This window comes from Cylas formicarius, unplaced genomic scaffold (assembly GCF_029955315.1).
Source record: "Cylas formicarius isolate icCylForm1 unplaced genomic scaffold, icCylForm1.1 PGA_scaffold_5__7_contigs__length_24384050, whole genome shotgun sequence".
Lineage (NCBI taxonomy): Eukaryota > Metazoa > Arthropoda > Insecta > Coleoptera > Brentidae > Cylas > Cylas formicarius.
In genome coordinates, this window is record NW_026844341.1 from 13,232,408 (window position 1) to 13,250,462 (window position 18,055).

The window sequence follows — 18,055 nt, forward strand, 5'->3', positions numbered from 1 at the left end:
TGCTGTTATTGATTTTAATAACAACAATGCTTCGAAGCGTTGATGTGTGTGTGTATAACCCTTAGAATGAAAATTCAAGTCTACAAGCTTTTCTCGGCTTACAGATTGATTTATAGTTGATAATATTTGATGTTCTATGACACCTTCAACAGTGCCTTAAAAATGTTGTGCGTACGTTCAAGGCCGCGAACAAACCTGATTAAAACCTCAAACTTTTAAGAGACGTAATAAAATGTAGATATTGAATAGAGGAATAGTAAATAATTGTTAATCTTTGAAAAAACTCTTGTTGATTGTAATAACTATGCTAGCGGGCGTTGATGCGTATCTAACTCTTCCACAGGAAATTCAAACCTCAAGGTAGTGAATTAACCTGATTAAAGCCTCAAACTTTTAGGCGATGTAGTAAGTGTAGTAACATTTTAATTTATAGAGGGATATCTTAATAAAAAAGAACGCATCAATCTCTTGTAGGAAAGAATTATTAGTCTTTAAAAAACTGTTATTGATTATAATAACAATGCCTCGGGGCGTTGATGTGTGTTATACTCTTCGAAATTAACTTCAAGTCTACAAACTTTTTTCCGATTACAGATTGATTTATAGTTGATTATAATTGATAATCTATGACGTTCTATTCATTGAGAGCCAAAAGTTTACTCAGACAGCACCAATCACATTAACACGATGAAAAGTGACTTCAAAATGTCATCTACGTCTTCAAGGTAACCTCCAACATTTAAGCGACTTAGTAAAATGTAGATAATGAATAGAAGAATAGTGAAAGCCAATCATAATAATCCCTATTAACAAAAGAACGCCTCTTCAATTCCTTATATGAAAGAATTATTAGTCTTAGAAAAAACTGTTGTTGATTGTAATAAACAAAGAAAATTTAAGTTTAAAACCTTTTCTCCGCTTACAGATTGAGTTAGTTTTGGTTAGTTGTTAGATAAATGTGGATGAATGATGTCCCATGTCCTGAACATTTCTACTGTCTTTAGTTCGCCTTTGGATGGTGTAAATGTTGATAAAGGTCGCTACATAGTTCTTTCTAAGCTGAACATCTCAAGAGATCCAAATATGTATTAAAAATTAAACAATATACAATTAAAACGTGTTAACGTTGTTAAAGACGTAAAGACTCTAAGGTGTTGTTTGTGTCCCATGCAGGCTGTCATTGGGAAAGCGCTGTGTAATTTAAGAGAACTTAAACTAATATTATTTTTAATGTCAGAATTTTTTTGCGTACCTCTACTAGATTCTGGAATTATTATTATTGCTTCTAATTCGTGTGTTTATTGATCTTCTCCGAGGAGTCTGTCGAGTAACCTTGCTTGTATAAACAAATATATGAATAAATAAATAAATAAATGTATCAAATTAATGTGGCACCCAGAAATTACTTTGAAACAGTTCACTACATGCATAGTTGCTTCATCACCAACTAACAAAGAAGAAGTCAAACTTGCCTGGATAATCTTCGAAACCCGTTGGTTCCGGAATACTTACGTGTGAAACCAGCTTAACGCGTTAGAACGCCGCTGCGAGCAAAAGACAAGGAAAAAAAGCGGACCGCAGCAGATGTTCGTTTGAAGAAAGGTTACTGGGGCATGACAATAAGGCGGTGCCTCAACGCCTTAAAATGTGTGGCTCGTAGGTGTGACACTGCGCTCAGCTGACCGATAGGCGTAAAATAGTACCATAGATAATGAAAAGGATAAGAAATTTCCTCTCAACGAATAACAGTTAAAACTATATCATTTACCGGTTTCAGAATTTTCTTTTTGCATCTTTGTGATTTGATTTCGTCAAATCTTTATTCACCATAGTTGGTGAAATATGGTCTAGTGTTACATTCCTGGTTGTAAAAATGACAAATAACTGATTATAAAACGTTCGTATTGATGTTTATTTTAAAAATGCGTAATACAGATGCGTTACTCGGTTTCTCTGAAATATAGAATGCCATTGTTAACTGATCAGTCCAAATAACAAATATTTGTTGCCCTTATTTTTCGAAACGGCGTATATCAAATTACTATTATTATAGTTGCGCATTTGGATTGAAGGAGTTGGAAATTCCAAGTTTGCAAGAATTTGAATCAGACGCTACGGGGTATTCCAATATATTTGGATAATTTAAAATGGAAAAATTTCGATTTTATTAAATGGTCCCCCTTGTACATTATAATTTTTTCTAAAAGATCTTACAAAAACCAAACAACTTTTTTTAAATATTTCATATACTTATTTTTAGTACTATTCCAATATTTACCCTAACTTCTTTCTAAAACAATTACTTATATATACTTATATATACCTATATTTTTACCTAACAACTGAGTAAATAAATTCATAAAATTTATTGTGGTGTGAGTAAATTTAAAAAAAAAGTATTGATATCATTTATATACTGGACGAAGGGGAAACATAATTTATTGGCAGTAAGATTTTACAAGGCGAAGTACCCTAATAGAATTATACCAACTAGATAATCTTCTCGGTGTTTAATGGAATGGTTTGGTGCTGGTGGTTGTATTGAATATGAAAAACGGAAAATGGTAAACTGAAATGAAGAAAAAGAATTGGAAATTTTACTTCAAGCCAAGTAGCTACCGTTAATCACACCACTAGAGAACACATATCATCCCTTCTATATGGAACTGCACCAAGAACTTCTAGTCCAACGTCAGAATTTAAACCGTGCCCAAGAGATCGCCGTATTTGTCCAAATGTTCATTTGTACAAATCGTATCGGTGCGTTCGGAGCTCGTTCGGGGCAGCGCGGGAAGGAGGCCGGCAAAGCGTGTCCGTGGAGAAAAAAATTTCCTCGATAGAGAATAACTACGATTTGTTTACATTAAAATGTTTTTAAACTACATATGATAATATTTCCAGTGACAAAGAGCTAAACCTATCATAAGTGTGTTTGTTTAAAAGTTGTCAATTATTTTAAATAAATCAACCTTTTACATACGACGATTATCACGAATCATGAAAGCTAATAAAAACGTGTGCCCAATTGTTCTCACAGCTAAAATGATTGATGATTTTTAAATTCAATTCAATAAGCAATATGATTTTTGAGGATAGTGTTGTCAGTTAAACCACTTTGGATTATGCAAAAAATTAACCAGCTACCTAGCATAGCCAAGAATCAAAAAGTAAGTTACCTAAGTAGCTATCTTAATAAGAAGTACAAAAAAATTGAAATTGCATTAAAATTTTAGACAAGAACAGCGCCCATTACTTAAAGATACCAAGGTTAAATTGTAAAATAAAATCCCTTAGGTTCCAAAGAAATACCTAACCTCTACTTTATTTCGTAAACTGTTAATTTTATTTTATTTGTAAGTACACTGTATATAGGAAACCACCTATATAAGATAATTAACCAAAGGAAAATAATTTAACCGGATCTAAGCCGTATTTACACTAGTATTTTAACCTCTCTATTTATTTGGATAAATGTTTCGGCCGCTTTCGGGTGTTCGTCGCCGGTGCCTCGGGTGATTTGGACAAATGCACGTTATAGCATTTGTGGTTTTCCCGTGCGGTATATATGCCGGGAATGTCAGAAGTGGCTCGAATCCGTAGAACAAGAAACTTGATGGAAAAGTGACGTTTTCCGCTCGTTAGATTCGTGTATAATTAGGCATTTTACAGAAGGGTGTAGAAAAAATTATTTTTTGGTTGGTGAATTTATTTATTATTGGCATATGGGCATAAACCGCAGTGTAATTATTTAAGACTATATTAAGTAAAGTATAGAAAGTGTGCCTGTTGAAAATGCTAGTTATTTGATTATCTACATTGTGCACAAGTGATTAACAAACTGTATTTTTATTTGTTTATTAAATACCTTAATTTAATTATCATCGGGAACCACAGTAACATCATAGACTTATAGAAAATGATTATTCTCAAGCTTTCCAAAGATTTGGGAATTTATTTCACCCTTCTTCAAGCCCCAGAATATTATGGAGGCCTTTTCTCTATCTCTGATTCTATTTATAGAATTTGTTTCTTTATAGCAACGGGATTCCATGGATTGCACGTTATTGGGGTTTGAAGCTGCAGCATGATATTGCCATTTTGTCGATATGTCGATTTTTATATCTTACATATATCTTATTATTTATTATTATATTTTATTATGAATTTATTATGCATTAAAAGGGTTGTATAGCTCAAAGCATATTCTAACTCGAAATCTTAAAAAAACCTTATGCGATGCACTTGTTAAGACAAAATGTCCCGAATACCTCTCCGAAAAAATAGCTTTTAGAACAGACGTGAATAATTTAAATCTAAGATTTAAAGGGGTCATAGTTCCTCGTCATCGATCTGGTATATCTGAAAGATCCTTCAGTTACGACTTGACTAAACTATACAATGAGCTGCCCCATTCCGTTCAGAATGCGACAATAAATTCTTTTCCAAATAAACTAAAAATGTTCTAGAATTTAAAGGGGAAAAAATGGAAAAAAAGCATTGAGAAGTTACAGAACTCAGGAAGAATCAAACCAAGGTGCACTGCTAATGGGTGTTTTTTTTTTTCGATGTATAGAACTTTAACTTGGCATTACTGTTCAAGATGGCGACCGATTTAACAGCTGTCAAGTGATTTCTTCTCAGTTTGGTTTGGCAATTCATCATGAATAGACTCACGCCTGAACAACGCTTGCAACAACGCCCAAAACGAGATTGCCGTTGTTCCCGATTTTCATAAGCGAATTTTGTTTAGCGATGAAGCGCACTTCTAGTTGAATGGCTACGTCCACAAACAAAACTGCCGCATTTGGAGCGAAGCTAATCCTCAAGTGTATGTTACACCGTTACATCCAGAAAAACTGACTGTTGGGTGCGCTTTATGGGCTGGTGGAATCATTGGTCCGTACTTCTTCAAAAACGATGATGGCCAGAACGTTACAGTCAATGATGATCGGTATAAAGCTATGATTACTAACTCTTTCATTCGTGAATTGAATAACCATGATGTCCAGGAGATGTGGTTTCAACAAGACGGCGCAACATGTGACACAGCTCGTGCCAACAATCGATTTATTGAAAGACACGTTTGGTGACCGCCTAATTTCACGTGTTGGACCTGTGAATTGGCCTCCAAGATCTTGTGATTTAACACCGCTAGACTTCTTTCTGTGGGGCTATGTAAAGTCATTGGTCTCTACGGATAAGCCACAAACGCTTGACCATTTGGAAGACAACATTCGCCGTGTTATTGCAGATATACGGCTACAAATGTTGGAAAAAGTCATCGAAAAGTGGACGTCCAGATTGGACTACATCCGCGCCAGCCGTGGCGGTCATATGCCAGAAATCATATTTAAAATGTAATGCCACAAGATTACCTTGCGGATAAATAAAATTAATGTCAATCAAATAATCTATCGTTGTTTTATTGCAACTTAAAGTTCTATACATCGAAAAAAAACACCGTATAGAATTCTTTAAAAATTTGTGGTACTTACAGTACTTTAGCCTCGACTTTAGCTAATAGTTTTTTATTGTAGAGGTAGGTTTAGGTTTTGCTTCTGTTATATAATTAAGTGGGTACTTAACGCAATTGTAAACATTAATTAAAACCATGTTGTGATGTATGTGTAAGGATAAGTGTTAGAAATCAGCAAGCAGATATGTCTGGGCGCAGCAACTCTTGCCTTTTCTTGCAATTTTCTTTGTCGAAATTACCCGAATAAAGTATATTATTATTATTATTATTATTAACAAATATAATCTGACTGGTGTCTTTTCCAACAGTTTTTTTTTAATTTAAATACGTAGAAACATTAGGCCCAATTGTCCGTTAATAAATCCTATGACTATTTACAAATCTTCTGGATTCCCCTGCGTTGGTTGATTATAAATTAAACGTTTCGCTATTCATCTTGGTTTCTTCATTAACAAGCCTTTCTGGTGAGGACATCTAGCGCAAAAGCAGAAAGTTAGAAGTTCACCGACTGAAATTAATAAGATTCCTCTGTACACTGACCTTTTTGTTGCCAAGAGCGTTACCCCTAATTTTCTTAAAGCATCCCGTCATGTGAAAACCCCGTCTGTTTATAAAATTCTTCTTAAGTCTGGTTTTGCTTTACTTCATTATGAATTCAGAAATAGACCAAATTCGTATCAGTTAAGCTCGGAAGAAGCCAATAGGATGATTATTGGCGAAACGTCAGCAAGCAGATGTGTAAATAGAAGTTTCTTTGAAAAAAAAATTAAATGGCACACTTTCTTATTCCTTCATTTCCTTCATTCCGTCGTCGAAATTTTCTTCAACCCACCCTTAGCACCCTTAATGCCAAAGCGCAAATGATTTTCAAATTTCTGAGGTGACGACATCATGACGATACCAAAAGGTCCAATTACAAGCAACTAAAGCGACTAAAATCGATGACAAATATGGCTCCAAATTGTCACAACTTATTTATGTAATTAACATTAATGTAGTCTATTTCATCTGCATCCGTCTGATTGGATAACTTAGCTTAGTTTCCAAAAGTAACTTAAGTAACTGAAGAAACTCATTTTCTCTAGTTTTTGAACAACTCATCACTTCTCCTTTGGTTACAAAGCCATCTACTGACCAAAACAATTTTTAATAAAAATTTCAAAGCTTTGATCCTTTAACCAATATGTATGCATCCAATTCCTTCAGCTTTACTTCCTTACACGAAAATGCCTCCTGCGACCATTTTCCGGGGTTGTGGAAAACCCCGCCTCAACTATCGCACACAAAACGTCGGGTGGTAAGGCGGGGGATGAAAATCGATGCCGAACATCTTCACATACGGACGCACATGACGTCATAACGGTTACACATGGTTGCTGAAATTCGGGCGATGGTATCAGGGCAGCAGAACAACGGTGGAATGTAGCGAAAACCTGGAAATTTTCTTCTCGCCTGCATCGAGAGTCATGCATTTTCCATCTCAATTTCCCAGTTAGCATAGCGTCGTGCAATCCAGATACGATTTTTTCGATGACGAGGATTTTAAAATTTGTGGAAAAAAGAAAACACGTGACCCTTTGGAGTTAACGTCCGGCCCTAACGGTTGATTATAGCTATTTAACCCATTATTTGCGAGGTTATTTAATGAAAGTCGTTGCGTGTTCAGGTTATCAAATACAAAGCTTGCAGGTTATGGTCTAATGAACAAAATAATTCGGATGTTAATACCACGGGAGGTCGATAAGCAGGACCGGCTTTGTGCCAAGTATTTGTTTTAACGAAATGCTAAATATATCTTTTATTCTACCCAAAGATAAAAATCCAGGGCAGTAAGATCTGGAGATCTGGCAGGCAAAGGAAACAATCTACACCTTTCTTTGGATAAGTCTAAAAAATTCCTAACTTTGTGAGAAAGGCGTGCTGGACATCATCTTGTTGCAGCCACATATCTCTTCTCGTTTGTAGAGGAACGTTATTTAATAAAATCTGCAAGAGATTTCTTAAAAATTTTACATAAATTTGGCCATTAGCTTTGTCATTAAAAAATATGGTCCCATAATTTGATCAACCAAAATACCACACCAGACGTTCACACTCCACCAATTTTAATAATTCACGCAATAAATGAAAAATATAACAAGATGAAAAACGGGGATCCTAGAATTTTGCTAATTATAGTAGTCTAATTTCCTATAAAACTCAGTTTTCAAAAGAACCTGATGTAATTTAGGATACAATATGGGTGTAGATAGTGGTCTTTTTGAATTCAGTGTTCGATGTTTTACTAATTTATTTATATATAACTTAAGCTTAATAAACCAATACCTACCAAAAGCAAGAAATATAATCAACAAAGACATAAAAATTAAATCTAAGCTATCAGCACTGCGCTAGATTAATATTAATATATTATAATTATAATATTATAAAATCTACGACAAAGACTCAAGAAAAAAACATCGCTTCCAAACAGAGTTCACAGCAAACTGCATATACACATTGAGGAGGAACATTATATTTGTTTTGTTAGGTAAATAGAAACAATTTCTATTGTTCTTAGGTAATGACTTAGGGACACAAAAAAATTAATTGTTAGTCAGCAGTAAGGCATGATTAAAGTGACCATACGTCCCGTTTTGAACGGGACTGTCCCTTTTATATTTCACCTGTCCCGTTGTCCCCAAACAAAGCTTCGGAACGCAAGTCTCGTCAGTCTACGTCCAACATCGGAGATGGAAGGACCTCTGAAGAAGCTCGCCACTCGTGCTAGCGAAACGTTAGGAAGTAATTCCAACCGACGACGGCCTTTAAACCCGAATCAAAATAATAGAATATCATTCTTATAATAGAGTTCGTCAAATTTAATTAATGTAAGTGAGAGCTTACAAAACGCCAAACTGTAATCAGAAATTAAATCCGTATTTAACACGCCATGATCTTTCACATACAATATGTTATTTATGAAAATAGGATCCAGAAGATTCGCTGTCTTTGCAGTGACTCTTGCGGGCTCATTAATTATCTACGACATATTATAACAGTCAAAACAGTTGCCGATAGGATTTGAAGGATCTAATAAGTTCACATTTACATCACCGACAATAACTGTGCAGTCAAATGTTGGTGTAACTTCAGATAATATTGTATGATATGAGTTCATGGATTCCCCTACAGACCACCCAGAACATAAATAGCTAGGCCCTCTCTAGCTCGATTAATACAGTATTTCCTAATTAAATTATAACCTTTAATTTCGACGAATCAATATTTGACTTTAGACAAGTTTCGGTCATGCAGCAATAATTGAATATTTGATATCCAGAAAGTGAGCGGTTAATGAACTAACATTAAAGTTAGCGATTCTGAGGTTACAACACACCGCCATCGCAATATAAGAGAGTGAAGATTAACAATCAATACACCTATTCGCGAGTAGTAGCGTAAAAAAGGTTTTACTCATCTTGCACTCCACGCTGTACATGATCATTGACGTGTCCCAAATCCTTTATGCAAATAGCGCGATCCCCATCACTTTTCTTAATAAAAATAAGTCCATTGTTGCTCTACAAGTATTTGTAGCATTTACACGTTCGTCTTGTCTATATTGATCTTTAGTACCAGTCGTTCTCCTTCAGTATTTATTCTTCCTTTTAGTCGTTGTAGCGTTTCTTGGCTATTATGACTATATCATCAGCATAGCGAAGGTTACTAACAGTCTGTCCGTTGTCTCTCTCACATCTGTTGTATTATCTTTAAGAAGAGTTTTAGGACCTGGCTCAGTAAGCTGAACATTCGGAATTGATCGTAACTATTAGCGTTTGGCTTTGGTAAAAAGATTGTGGTATCCTGTGGTATTTGACAGGACGCATATGTGTCATTAAAGACATCTACTCAGGCGTCTATATTGTCTTCACTCAACGTGCATATGTTCTCTGGGCCTGGTGCTTTTCCTCATTTGCTCTGTTTGATTGCCCCTACAACTTCTGACTTCAATATTTTAGGGGAGGGTTCACTTTTATATTCACTTTCAGAGATTCTTCTAGCCCTAGGCCTGATAATTTTTAGATTTTCATATCTTCGGTTATGCGACTATTTATTTGTTTTATTACTTTTACGGTTTTCATCCACAAGTAGCTTCTTTCTCATCCAACATCATTGTAATGTCATTTGGACATCAACCCTCAGCCTGTGATTCTCGTTTTTCACCTCGCCCATAACTTTATTTATCTGTTTTTGCGATTCATACATTCGTAACTTTGTGGCGTTACCTACGGACCACACAGACGCACCGAAAATCGCCGAACACGGTCCTGGCAACCGCTGCGCGGCGTTCTCTATCCTCGTCCGACCTGTCGTCTCTCTCGCGTAAAAACATGTATAACGCGCGTCTCAATTGTTCGCGGAGAGGCCAGGCCCGTCGACGAAAAAAATCCCCATTTATTAGTTATTTTATTAAAATTACGGGCGGCGTTTCCACAAAACGCGGCTTCGATTTTGGGGCTTTTTCCAGAAAATTTTTATATAACGTAGCAGGACAGCAGAACGCGACAGGAAGTGCGTCGCGGACCGGCGAACTTAGCGCGGAATTCACGCTCCCGCACCGGCCAGATTTTCACGTGGAAAATTCGCCGGGAAAAAGGAATACCTGAGGAAATCTCGGCGCCGACGGACGACGCTGTCTAAATAAATCCCATACGGGTTCAACCGCGATCGTTAATCATCCGAACGCGGTCGGTACAATAATACAATAATTGCGCGTAAATATCCCCACCCTAAAATCAAAACGGACTTTTAAATAGGCACGGGCCGGAAGGAGAGGGAGGTCAAACTCGAAAATTGACCTCCGAACGGGCCTCAAAAAAATCTTCCTCGTTATGTTCTCCTGCTGCCTGGCGTTCTAAATTTGCATACGTCGTGGTTTCGGCCAAATATCCCGTTTTTCTTCGCGTCTGCCTTCGTGGACGGATCAGAAATGACCCCTCCCGCCCTCCATGTCTGAGTCGGGGGGATTTTTTAGTTGTTGTGAGAAGCAAGGCGGTTGAAAAAAAACCAGAAGCGGGCACGAAGAAGAGGAGAACGGAAAACGTGATTGCGGGTTTTGGCAAATCCGCCAAATAAACAATTTATTTAAAACTAAATCCCTCGGAATTATTACGTGTCTCGGGATCGGGAGAACAGAGTGCGACGCAGGTGTCTGGGTCCGCCACGAGTCGTAAGGGTGGGGAGGGCTTATGTCTGAAGCACATGCGGACAAGCTCTGGCCCGTTGTAAGATTTACTAGCGGATGGGGAGAACGCGAGATATGCATTCGCGTCGAGGCCATGAAATGTAACAACCAAACATCATTATTATACGATTGGCTAATGTATTGCCACGAAATATGAAAAATGTATTCCTTGTACTTTCGAAAATCGAATTTTTCGAAAGTATCTGCGCTATATATCGGTAACGGTAAGTCCTACGGGATCGCCGTTGGTACAGAAATGATCACCGTCGAAAAAAAAATTATTTTTCTCGGTTTGTCCGTTCTCCGTTCTCGTCTTTTGGTTTTTCCTGAATAACTTCCGAACCGTTAGAGCTACAAAATTAAAATTTGCCTCGTTTTTAACCCTCCACGAGGCACATAAGCTTATAAGTAATGGCCCTGATCTGACGCCAGCATCCATTTTTTTTTCGATTGTTTTTTGGACATTGCTATGAAACACGATAAGTGTCCGCAATTTGAAGCAATCGACTTCATACTTTTCACAAATGAAAATGGGGGGCTGGGGATCGGAAGTATTCCAAAAAAATAAAAAATCGCGTGTGCAATGGTCTACAAAAAACATCATTTTTCAAAAACCGTTTAACAAACGAAAAAAATTCTTGAACCAGAAGACGCAGAAGATACGACTCTATAAATTTTTGTTCTTTGTTTATTCTTGATAATTTTTTAAAAATATACAGGGTGCGCCGCAAATTCAAAAAAAGTGAAAAATGGGTCCCCCTATTATTGAAAATTGGTTATAACTGAAAGACTATGATTCAGACCTCACTTTCTTTTATATTGCGATATAGCCCGCATATACAGCAAAAACTTTTGTATTTAAGGTTTTCACCTATTGTACAGGGTGTTCCCGATGTTCCCTGCTAAATGAGAAATGTGTTAAGTGTCCTAAATTTGCAGATATCAACTTCAAATTTAGCAGAGAAATAAAAGTCCGTGTCCACATTTGAACGGTAGAGATTGGGTGCAAGCAAATTTTACCAAGTATTTAAAAAAAAGAATTTTCTAATCTAAATCTAAAAGACCCGGAAAATTGTTTTCTTACAGAGTAAATTATTAGCCGCAAATCAAAAACCGTAAAAAATAGGGCTAATGGGTTCGAAGAGTGTCATAGGCCACATAAAGAGCTATATTTTTTGTATTTGCGGTTCTCGTCTATCACATACGCTGCTCGGGATATTTGAAAAAATCCATATCGAAATCGTTATTCCGGGACTGTCAAGAGGCGATGACGTCATTGACGCACGTTATGGCGCACTGCGTGGTTTCAGAAAAAACTTATTTTCTCGGAAACCATTTACTATTTTCAAAAAATTCTTGAACCAGGAAACGTGCAAGATCCAGAGTTAAAGATGGGGTCATTTTATTTCAGGTTTCGTCAGTTAGACATGGCGCGAGATATTTGCAAAAATATCATTCGACAACGCCATTATTTGTGTAAATTTTAATATTTACCGCTTTGAAGTTCGACGAGATGTGAATGACATTTTATACATCGATTTTGCGAATGTTCCATAGTGGTCCGCAGGAGTACGATAGAAAAACAATGCGTCCCTTTACCACACAAAACCGCGAATCTCTTGCCTTTTATAATAAAAAGCTGCTTCGCGCTACGCGCTACGAACTTGCCCCGCCCAGCGACGATTTTTCGAAAGACCTATTTACCCGAAGAATTTACAATTAAAAAAATGTTTAACTTTGTTGAGGTAACGCCGAGCTTAATATAGCATTTGGATGTCCCCGTACTGATATTTGTACAACATGTGGCGAATTTCAGATTAAGATTGAGATAAAAGATTAATGTCTGCTGAAAAGGATACCGATGAGATTACAAAAATTAACTGTAATGAAGGATCTGCATGAGAGCAAGGTTAAGACGTTATATCGTCGAAAGAGGGAAGCAAAAAGAGCTGCGAAAAAAAACTAACAAAAAGGAAGCCATCTGCATTGCTTTTGCATCAAATATTTCCATAAACGGCAGTTATCCATGTAAGCTCATAACGTTATGTTTCTTCTTCTGATGTTTAGGAGCAAATCGCTAAAAAAGGATCAAAAGAAGTGGCTTTTTTTCTTTTCCATTTCATCAGTGCTTACTTAGAAGAAGATATTTCAGGACTGAAAATCTTTTGCGAATCTACAAGCGAACAAAATAAAAATGTTGTCATTTTTCGAATTATCCATTTTATTGTTAACAACAAAATTCATTGCTTAAGAGAAGTTAAAATCACATGTCCTGTAAGAGGACACTTCTATTTGGAGTGTCACAAAAACGCAGATCATTAGAAATTCCCGCTGCAAAACCATCGCCTTTCATGGTAGTCAGTATATTACAAAACATTTTTTTGAATTGTTAATCTTTTTTGGACTCATGAGCCTCATCCGGTGTTATAGTCCAAGAGTGGTGATATTTTTGAACGACCTAGCACATTACTAACAAGTAAGTTTGTAGTACTTACGCTGATGTAAAAATTTTAAACATATACAAATAATTCATAAAAATACTACTTGCCCGCTGTAGTTCCTGTTATAAAAATAAATGTGACATGGCTGGTTCTAGTTTGTTTCAGATGAAGTAGCTGTTTTCTTCCCTGTAAAACATGAACTTCGTTTGTTTTTTGCAAACAAATTCGTTAAAAGTTTTTCTTTTAGCTTGAGTACTAAATTCATAACTTTAGCTTTCTGGAAACATTTCAATTATTTCTAATTTTAGGGCAACAATAGGTCGTTTTGAAGATTAAGATGGTATTTACTCGTTTTGAAAATAAAGTGACATGTCTGTTTTTTCCCTGTACCTTTCAAATAACGATTTCAAAAGTAACAAAGAAAATTCCTGTGTCAATTTACGACATCCCTGGTGAAAAGGGCCGAACATGTGTTTATTTGTGAACAAAATGCAATAAGTTTTTGGAATTATTGGAAAAAAGGCGTGTTTGGTACAAAAGAGACAAAAAATGTGAAAAATGCATTTTGCATTTTCACCGTTCCTTAATAATCGGTAACGGCTAGTTCTGTTAACAATTCGGTTATTGTTACCATCTTCTGTGCCCCTGGTACATATTGGCGCCAAGCGACACCCTATGCAGTACTCCCCACTCTTCAGAAGTCATTTCGCCCACACGATTATTTATTTCAATCAAGTGATAAAGAATCCTTAAATTAGTATGGATGTGGACGATTCCACTTTGAATTAAAAAGCACCAATAACGGACAATATTATGAGCATTTCCCACTGAATGTTGCGGTAAAAATGTGAATTTTAGAATGTTTCATTGGGATTTTATGTTTATCAAAATTATTGTCCTATTATGTCTTTTACTAGCAGAGTATCTAGAAATGGTCCACACAATGATGGTAAAATTGAAAATAAGCAACTAGATTCTGAATGAAACTTCAAAATTTGGTGTTAAAAAGGATATATTTTAAGACCCTTCTTTGATTGATAAGATTATAACTAAAAAGTAGTTTCAAATAACTCTGAACTCTATCTATCCCATACACATCGAAACCAAAATTTATAATAAAACAATTAAGTACATAGGAAAACCTGGCAAGAAAATTTCGAAAAATCTCAATTGCTTTTAAAACTGAAAACACCCTGGAAAAAATTTTACAAAACCATAAAACCAAATTACCAAACAGTCAAGAATCCGGAGACTACAGGGTGAAATGTGGATCGTGACCCAAAATGTATATCCGACAAACAGGTACAACATTTAAGAAACGCATTATCAAACATAAAAGAGCATATCAATATAAAAGTTCGGATTCTTACTTATGCCATTCATTTAAATTTACAAATTTCACAAGTTTGACGATAATTTGTATATTTTACGCAATGCGTCAAAAAGCAAAAAACTGAATTTGACGGACTATGGAGATTATCAAAATGAGATATTCGAATGAATCTATTATTTAATAACGAACTGGATTTAAATGGGACTCCCTTGTTAAATTTAAATTTATAATGCTACAACGGTATTTAAGATCGATTACCACTTCTATATATAGACGTAGAAATAAACCAACAATCATAAATCAATATTTTTAAATGTCGACAAATAAAAATTATATTATGCATTTTGAATTTACAATAAATCTTCTGGGCCCATACATTTTTATGCGAAATTGTTTTAGGCCATTTCTGGTTTTTAAATTTTTATCCTTTCATATTTCCACAAATTCCGCATTTATGCTCTTTTTTTGGCGTGTTTGTGGTTATTCCGAAACCAGGAAAATCAAAATCACGCGTTTCCGTGGGTTTTCGTTTATAATTTTCCAGTTAATTCGTGACCCAACCAAGCGTAACGCGTCGTAAATGTCGAAATATAAAAATGTTAGTTGCGGTGGCGTCCTCTACACGTAACCTTCGGAAACGGAACCCCTCGAAATACACACACGCCCACTACGCATTAGATCGATAATCCTTCTTTCCCCGCACTCTCCTTCGAGTTTCTGCGCTCCCGGTCCGTTTCGCGATTTCGTGACGTAACGCTGCCACGGATGATAGACGGCTGACAGCTGTCGACCTTTCCTCCATTGTGTACGAGACGCTTAAGGCGACACGGGCCGCTTGATCGCGCGCTGGACACTCGCCCCGACTTAGGACACTCAATTATCCGCCCCAATTAGCGACGCCTTACTCGGAGGCAGCGTTGCCACTCACTCGTTGCAGTCAAAAATCAGAACGGCGTACTTGACGACTAGCTAATTATCCGTTGAAAGTGGGACCCGAAGTGACAGCTCACGATAAATTTTATGCTACTCGACGGTCAAATAAACCGTGACACGGCAAAGTTTGATTGGAATGATGTTACTTTATTTCGTATTGATTAAATTGTGTAGGGAAAAGCGACGACCGTTGGCAACGGCGTAACGATCGGAGGCACGGAGAGAAGATAGCCGGACGTGGATGCTGGGAAGCAATGCGGAAAACCGCGAATTCTCGCGACCATCTTCCCTGTTTCAATCAGGCGACCAGAACCGTCGAGTCGGTAGTCAAAACTGACCAATCGAGAAGCCGCCACTGACTGCGACGCTTGGGTTTTTGCCGCCGTTTGACCGGGAAAACGTTTCGAAAGTAGAATGCTCGGTATCCGGATAGCAGAAAACGCGACAGGTAAATCGGCATGCCCAACAGACGTATTGCGTGTGGCCTACGCTCCACCGAGTTATTTTATGGCGACTGCTTCTGTCGACTTTTAAAGATGTTCGAAATTGGAAAAAATTACCGTTGGAATATTAAAAAAAAAAAGGTGAAACGTTAGGGGGATTGCGAGTCGAGCCTACGTCATGTTGCGGAGAAATTAACCGAAACCGCCAAACAAAAATAAATTTAAAGTGAGGTTATTGTATAGTTAAACGAATAAAGAGTTTTCATGCTTTTGAGATTTGTTTCTCTATTATTAGGAAGCTAGCTTGTTTTCACTGTTCACTTTTCAGCTTCATTATGTGTGTTGAGTACTATTTATTTATATGGACGTCCAGGTCGGCCAGAGAATCCGAGATTAAACGTTTTATTAGAAGTTGAGGACAATCTCAATCCTGCATTTTCTGAAGTAGCTTGAAATATTGATGTCAGACAACAAATAGCTTTGCGTGTGTTGAAAGAGCAAAAGTATTATCCATACAAGATTACATTGCATAGGAGCCGAAAAGAAGATGATCTCAGCCATAATGGAAATGGCAATTTAAATCCATTTTTTCATCCTCAGATACTGTTTAATGATGAAGCCACGTTTTGCTTAAATGGTGCGGTAAATCAACATAATTGTAAGTATTGTATATACACAACATCCATAAACAATACATGTTTGGGCAGAGATTTTGAAGAACCAGTTTTATTAAATGACACACCTCATTTTGTGCTTATATATATATATATATATATATATATATATATATATATATATATATATATATATATATATATATATATATATATATATATATATATATATATATATATATATATATATATATATATATATATATATATATATATCTTATTTTTTTAAACATTACCAACGTAATCAAATTTTTTAAACTTCCAAAAACAAAACTAACTATAAGATTTCGTATCATATTTTGAACAATTTCTTTCAATTTTACTGAATGTGAATCTTGTAATATTTTACTTCAAACAAATTACAAACTTCCTCTTGAGTTCTCTTTTTTTGTCTCCATATTCAATAAAAATTAATTCTCAATTCTCTGAGTTTTATTTAGATAGGCCATTTTAACTTTCTTTACACACAGAAATGTAATTGTGTGAATTTAAGAATTTTGCTGGCACTAACTGTTCATTTCAAATTTAAGTTTCTGTTTTTTTTGCTCATAAACAGTAAGGGAATTTTGACTGAAATTTGAGTTAGAATTCGTAACATTAAAAAAAAGAACTTTGTATCGACATCTACTTTTTGACTCACCCTGTATATTTTCTCTATAGCCGTTTTAATTTTTATTGTACATAGCTAAATTGAAATTATTGCATTTTCAGGAACGTCTTGTATGTCAGCGATCAGGTAACTTATCGAAAATATAAAGCTCCGCCTCCAGAATTAATATACAGATTCAGGTGAAAAAGTTTATTTTTTAAATATATATTTACACACTATAAAATTTGTCTTCTTTTTTAAATTTTGAAAAATATATAATAGCATCCACATTGAATAGTTTCTTTCTTGAATTTCTTAACCTAAACCTGTTAGATGGGGCTATATGCAAAATGGAGTATATGAAATTTATATGAATGTATGTATGATATGTAGTTTTTTATGTTCTATCATACAGTTGCTTTAAGTGTTGCAAAACTTACCGTTGCATTAGAACTTTAAAGGGAATCTGATTCTAAAAATGGGACGCGTACATGTTCATATAATAGGTATTTGTTTAGTTTACACTGGAATAGAAAAGATGTAAAACTTTATTGGATCATTATTTTATTGTGTTATGATAGGGTTATGTCCTGAGACTAATTTTAAAAACCAACCATTAGTATACGTTTGGCTGTACGATTTTTGTTTGTATTTTGTTTATTTTTGAAATAAAACGATATCGCGATGGGCGATCATAAATACTGTTCCTATATTTATTAGGGAATCTTTCTGTGTTTATTATCGTATTTAAACTGTAGTATCGAAGTTTTGATGGGTGAATCCATTAACAATATCAAAATGAAACCATACAACGCGTACATGAACTTTATCTGAAAAGAATAATGCTTTTTTCCGCTAGAGGTCTCATGGAATTGTAAAATGCGAACTATTATTGAACACACTGTTAATGATAACGTTTTAGGACTGTATAGACACTGT

At 35.7% G+C, this 18,055-nt stretch overlaps 1 long non-coding RNA gene across 1 annotated transcript; it reads left to right on the plus strand.

The window, feature by feature from the left end:
- The first annotated feature begins 15,901 nt into the window (after nucleotides 1-15,901).
- Nucleotides 15,902-17,692, plus strand: LOC132702488 (uncharacterized). The gene is made up of 3 exons (XR_009618887.1): nucleotides 15,902-16,079; nucleotides 16,182-16,511; nucleotides 17,239-17,692. It is a non-coding gene; the product is annotated as an uncharacterized LOC132702488 (long non-coding RNA).
- The last annotated feature ends 363 nt before the right edge of the window (nucleotides 17,693-18,055 follow it).